This window comes from Suricata suricatta, chromosome 2 (assembly GCF_006229205.1).
Source record: "Suricata suricatta isolate VVHF042 chromosome 2, meerkat_22Aug2017_6uvM2_HiC, whole genome shotgun sequence".
NCBI classification, from domain to species: domain Eukaryota; kingdom Metazoa; phylum Chordata; class Mammalia; order Carnivora; family Herpestidae; genus Suricata; species Suricata suricatta.
Genome location: NC_043701.1, coordinates 184,395,271 through 184,401,659, shown reverse-complemented (window position 1 = coordinate 184,401,659; position 6,389 = coordinate 184,395,271). Strand labels below are relative to the sequence as shown.

Here is a 6,389-nt window from a genome sequence, read left to right as displayed (position 1 = left end):
ATGCCCTGCTCCTGACACAACTGTATCAGTCAGTCTTACTGTGTAACAAACAACCACCATGCAGAACAGCCGTAAGCATTTATTTCTCACTAACAAGAGCAAGGCAGGGCTGGGGTGGCTCTGCTCTGTGCTGGGGTCACACTCAGGCCACTCTCCGTGTCTCCCTCTGGAGAAGCAGCCACCGGGCCCATGAGCTCCTGGAAAATGACAGACGTCCCCTGAGGGCTAAGCCTCCCATGGGCTGGGCTCAGAGCTGACACACTGTCACCTCCTTCCACATTCCACTGGCAGAAGCAAGTCACACAGTTGAGCCCAACACCAAAGCAGGGCTGGAAGAAGAGGCAGAAACACCCAGGGGCTGGGAACAGGGAGGAAGTGGTGGCTGAACACTGGTCTGATCTGTTACCCATCACCTCAAAGCATCGCCTAGGCTGAGCCCAGCACCTAGGGTGCCTTTATTATTTAATTTTGACAGTTAGGGCCTAATACTGATGTCTTAAAAATATAACACCACCAATTCTGACTTTGGGGCAGCCACTTGGGTGGGTGCCGGCTCTGGGGGCCACCAGCTGACATCCTCTGGCAAGTCACTGGCCTCGCTGAGTATCCGCTTCAGGCATCTTTAAATCCGGGGTGCTGGACAGTACGGGCGTCTCAGAGTTCTTGTGTGGTCCGATGAGACCGTCTATGCCCAGCTCCCAGCACAGCGTGCGACACCTAGGAAACCCTTCCTAGGGGTCAGCCCTGCACTCACGCAGATGGTCAGCGCCGGGCACACTGTCCACACCTCCACCACTGTGAGAAACAGAGTGCTCTGAATGTCCCTTGAAAGGCCAGTGTAGGAGACAGAACAGTCCCCACAAGGTCCCAGGAATCCGGATGTGTGACATCACAAAGCCAGCAGGATCATGCAGCTGTAAGGCAATGGGTCTGAAATAGGAGATTATCCTGCACAATCAAACCAGATGAGCTCTGAAAAGCAAAGAACTTTCTCTGGCTGAAGCAAGAGAGGTGCAGCAGTACGGTCATCCAGAGAGACTTCCAGCAAGAGGGTCTGGGTGCTGTGGCTGGCACTGAGCTGGGGACCTGGGCCCAGGGGCCCAGGAGAGGCCTCAGGAGTTAAAGTGGCTCCCAGCTGACAGCCAGCAGGAGGTAGGGCCTCAACCTACCCCCCGGGGACTGAATTCAGCCAATCCCCTGCAAGTCCTGGCAGTGGAGCCCCGGGCAGGAGCAGGACCCCGCTGATGCCTGGCGAGCCCATGTAGGATGCATGAGACAACGTAAGATACTAAATCGGTTGTGCTCAGCCGCTGAAACTGCGATGGCATGTGACCAGGGCAGGAGAGCATGCACACGACCACCGCGTGCCAGCGGCCTGGATCCGTGTCAGCTCTGCCGCGCAGAACCAGGCTCCAACCTAAACATTCAGGGCATGTCAGCTCGCCCGTCGCTCACACGGTGACGCACACACGTGTGGCTGTCCCCGCAGGTGATGACGTTGAGGAAGGGAACTAGCGAGTGGTGGGGCCCGAGTTCAGAGCCAGGTCCGGTATGTCCGGAAGCCCACGCCCCCACCGCTCAGCTGCACTGCCCACCTCTGCTGACGCTGCGGACGACCCAGGGGCTGGTCCGGGGGGCGCAGCTCAGCACAGAACTCTGAGCCTGGGGTCACAGCAGCCCTGGAGAAAGAGTCGGGCCTTGCAGCTGGCTCATGGCCACCTGAGAGTATTGCCCAGGCTGCCTGGCCCCTGGCTAAGCTCTTCCACTGGGCGGCCTGGGTCCCATGCACAGACCAGTGACACCTGAGTGTGTGTTCACAGAGTTCTCCGCTGGGCGGCCTGGGTCCCATGCACAGACCAGTGACACCCGAGTGTGTGCTCACGGAGCTTTTCTGCTGGGCGGCCTGGGTCCCATCCATGGACCAGTGATACCTGAGTGTGTGTTCACAGAGTTCTCCGCTGGCCAGCGTCGTGGATGGGTCCCCACACATTGAGGGCTTTCTGCCATGCACAGGGAACCCCATGGCACGTAGCAATACCCAGTCACTACTACTTGAAGGAATGTTCCCACCTGGATGATTTTGGAATGTTCGCTCTTCTGTTTCTTGCCTAATTGTTGCATCTCTGGATTAGTCCCTTTGAGACTGAAACAGGAAAACTGAAAGTCTCTCTAAACGTCTGCATTTTGCCCCTCTTCCTGGTCCAAGGTCCTACTCTTGCTAGGACCTGCAGCCCCACTTTCCACATGTCTTGTAATGCAAATGGCATACGTCCTCCTTGTGAAGGCCAAGGAGTTACCTATTTCTCCAGGACAGAGAACATCTGAGGAAGGACCAGGTGAGGATGCCCAGAATACGCTGTCATGTGCAGATTCTAGACCACAGGCGCCAGATATCCCAGGATGCCCTGCTCCAAGGAGTAACAGCCGGACCCTCGCCTTTGTCCTAACCGGTTCCCGGATGCGGGAGAGGACATTCCACACCGGACCCTGAGCAAAGACAGGACTCCCTCTGCTTTCCTTTCTGAGTCACAGCCATCACTGTCCGTGCCTGCACTCCCTACACCTTCACTATACTCTGCTGTCACCTCCTGCTGGCTCGAGGTTGATTTCTACCCTGCGCACAGCCAGGGACCCTCTTGGCTGGTCCTGCGGGATCCCCTCTGGGTCCTGGACCCAGCCTGCCAGCATCGTGATGAAGCCTGTCCTGTCCGTTCGCTCAGCTCTCCAGCAGAAGTCAAAGCGAAGCGATGAGCATGGTGGCTTGGCTATCTCTGCAGCGCTGAGCTCAGTCCCCCGGGGAACACGCGGGCTCTGGCCCCGGCGTGCAACTCGCCAGCCTGGGGAGGAGGACTGGGAGCCGGCAGTGCGAGTCTCCTGCCACTGGGCCGGGTCCCCTCTGTCCCCGCCCTGCCCATGTCACAATGAAGCCCTGAGCTCTGTGGACACTGATGACCTGGACAGACCCACGTGCAGTCAGAGTGACCCGGTTCCGTTCTCTGTCACAGGGGTGGGTTGACCCGCTTCCGGGGAGAGTGTCTGAATATTCTAATCAGAACACAGAGACTTGTCGGAGCAGAGCCCTGATTTCCTGGGCTGGGCGAAGCGTGTCTTAGCAGAGACATCACAGTAAACTGGCTGGTTCTAAATTATATTATGCCTCACAGTCCCCTTAGCCCAGATCACGTGCTTTCCTGCTTCCTAGTCTTCAAAGATGTGGGTTGATGTATTTCTACCCCCTCCTGAGTTTTGCCAGCTAACAAGTAAGTCTTAATTTCATCAAACCCTTGAAATTTCTATTTCCTGTCCACATAAACACCTTAATGAATAGCAAGAAGCCTGCGGCTCAGTGTGAACACAGAGAGGGCGGCCGCCCCAGCTGCGTGTGGAAGAGGGAGGTAGGAGCACATATGGCTTCATCCTCCCTGGGCCTGGGGGCGGGGGCGAGGCACCTCCAATTAGAGCCCATCCTGGAGGAGCGGTGTCACCTGTATTCGAAGGCACACCAGCCCCTTGTCCAAGGAGCGAGAAGACAACAAACTCTGTGTGACAGTGACAAATGGAGAATGGGAGGTGTTGCCTTCCCCAGACCCAACTCCCCACCTCCGGGTGCAGGCAGAGCTGCTGAGAACCAAGTGCTGATCAGACCTGCGCGGAGGCTATGGCAGCAGCTGAGGGGTCCCCCAGTGCGCAGCTCCCCCAGGACGACAGGGCGGCCCCCTCAGTGCTCAGCTCCCCACCTGCAGACCGCAGTCCAGGACTTGCCACCTGCTCCTCACAGGCGTCCTGAGGATTGATAAGCAGCTGACAGCGGCATTGCCGAGAGGCATGGAGGAAAGACCAAGAACTGCTCTTATTAATCAAACAAAGGCACCTCCAGGGAAGCCACTGTGTTTGCAGAACTTCAGTCAGCTGAGAACTTGCTGGACTCCATGTCAAGAATTGAGATCAATCCACTAATTGTTAAGAGACGGGCAGAGCCTTGAAATAAAAAGAGGGTTTAACCCACTGAACAGGTTTATTCTCGGTGTCTATAAGCCAGGCAGGGATTGGCCTCGGGAAGCCGTGGGCCGAGGGGAGGCCGAGAGGAGATCGGAGCCCTGTGTCTGCCAATCTCCCCTCAGGCAGCAGGAGAGAGAAGGCACGCTGCAGCCCCACGGGCCCCCAAGCTCTCCAGAGAGAAGGAGGCGGCACAGGTCTGGCAGCCAGGAATCTGGGTTGCTGTGATTTGCATAAATGCATAAATTTGCATAGCACGTTCAGGCAGCCTCAGGCCACTGTGCTCTGCAAAAGTCCCCATCTTGAGGGCGGCTCAAGGCACTGCACCCCAGCCATGTCCTGGCCCTGTGCCTGCTGAGCCCAGTCCTCCCAGCTCAGAGATGGCACAGCTGGCCTCTGGGACTGCCCCTGCACCCCCACACGCTGGTGGCCATCCCTGCAGCCTGCCTCCCAGGCAAAAGAGGCTGTGTGCCCCCCTGCTTCCTCCTAGGACCCCACCCCTGCCCCGGGCTCTCCCTCCTCCTCCTCCACCCTCCTCAGGAGGCCTGTCTAGGCAGCAGCTCCCAGCTGGGCACTGATCCGCACCTCTCTCATCTCCCCATTTCACAGGAGAGACAAGAAGACCAGAGCCATGAGTGATTTTCCAGGATGGGCCCGCCAGGCACCCAGGGCTGAGACCCCGTGGCAGGGGTCCACACCCCGCCCCCCAGCTGTCTCTCCATTCACCTCTGCATCTCAGATCTCAATGCCAGGCCCGTGTAGGGCTCTGAAGGCCCCTCCACACCCCTTCCAGCCCCCTGCCCACCTTCGTGGTGGCCACAAGCTCCAGGATCCAAGGTGCGTGGGAGCCAGATAACTCAGTATAACCCACGCGCCGTACCTCCAGCGATGGGAGAGCTAACATGGTGTTAGAAAGGTGGCCACTCTTCCCACCCCTCTGCCCGGCACGGGAGCCTCAGCGAGTGGGCACCCAGACCTTCCTGGGGCAGTGGGTCGACTGAGGGCTTGGCAGAGGCCAGACAGGAGCTGCATACGTGGCCAGGGTCAACCCTCGTGTGTGAGGGAGATCGCCTCCGTCAGGACATGTCCTGGACCTTGCCCGACACCACTCGGCCCCCAGTGTGACCGGGCCTCTTGGGTCAGCGTGATTCTCTCTTCTCCCTCACCTGCACCTGGCCTTCCCCGCGCCCCCACCACCTGTCCAGGTCGTGGCCATTTGTGCCCCGCGCTGGTGTGGCGGGTGCCCTGAGTGGCTTCCCGCCGCCTCTGTGCCCTGTGCACATCCCCGGAGGTCCCCTAACACAGCCAGGTCATGACGCCCACGTCAGCGGCCCCTCAGCAGAACAGAACACAAAATCCTCACTGCAGCGGGGAGGCCCACAGTCCTGGGCACCCTGCCTCTCACCATGCTGACCGCTCACTGCGCCTAGAATGTGCCAGAACCCAGAGGCTGTGCAGTGCGCTGCCCCCTCCAGGAACGGCCTGTTCCCAGCTCTCTAGGTAGCGACTTCCTGGTCCCCCAGTCCTCGCCCGGATGCCGTCTCCTCAGAGGTGCCCCTCTGACCACACTCTGGAGCCCTGCAAACAGCACCCTTAGGAGACCCCGCTTCTGCTTTACTTTTTCTTCCCCTTCCTGATGGCTCAGGCTCATGCTCCTTACACCGTGTCTGTCCCGACAGCTGGCGGGCGCGCGCCATGAGCCCAGCTAGTGTCCTAGACATGTGCAGCCGTGCCTCACTGTCTGTTGAATGAATGAATGCACAACGTGAGGAATCTAAGATCAAATTTACTTTTTCAGATGTTTGACCTTCTTGGGCGAAACTAATAAGTCAAGAAGGGCTGGCTGCACCGTCCTCACGCCCAGGTGCACTTAGCACATAGAGATGGGTGGATTTGCCGAAGGATCTTTCTGCTATGGATTTTACTCAATATTTGGCCCCTAGACACATAGTCAACATAAATCAATTTAATATCAATTTCTAGTCAAAATAAATTGGTTTTAAGCAGATTTTTGAGCCTGGATGCCCATTTGAAAAGACAGGCTTTCAGCGCTTTATCAAGATTTGGGTGTTAGCTACTCAGATCCACAAGGTTGGTGCCAGCTTCAGATGAAATCTCCAGGTGCCTTCAAGCCAACCCTACAGAGAGATTCACGAACACCTCCCTGGCTGAAGCCTGGCCAGCGGCTCCCTTGGCGCCGTCGACACCTCCTTCTCCTGAGTCCCTGAGTCAGCCAACAGCATCTCCCTCCAGGTCCCAAGCCCGAGGTCCCGTCTCCCTCCCCCTGGTCCCAGACTCCACAGCCACTTCACCCTCCTCCATCTCTAGAAAGTGCCATGAGTCTATAGGTAGGCATTAGCTCCCTACAAGAAACAAGAGAAGGGAAGAGAGAG

The 6,389-nt window shown here is 57.8% G+C and overlaps 2 long non-coding RNA genes across 3 annotated transcripts; both read left to right on the top strand.

The window, feature by feature from the left end:
* Positions 1 to 909: 909 nt before the first annotated feature.
* Positions 910 to 5,879, top strand: LOC115274042. Its single transcript, XR_003901059.1, has 3 exons — positions 910 to 1,261; positions 4,606 to 4,833; positions 5,795 to 5,879. It is a non-coding gene; the product is annotated as an uncharacterized LOC115274042 (long non-coding RNA).
* Positions 2,838 to 4,006, top strand: LOC115274038. Of its 2 annotated transcripts, XR_003901058.1 has the most exons (3): positions 2,838 to 3,007; positions 3,165 to 3,213; positions 3,329 to 4,006. It is a non-coding gene; the product is annotated as an uncharacterized LOC115274038 (long non-coding RNA). The 2 variants fall into 2 exon arrangements; XR_003901056.1 differs by having other exon boundaries at positions 2,984 to 3,213.
* Positions 5,880 to 6,389: the final 510 nt, after the last annotated feature.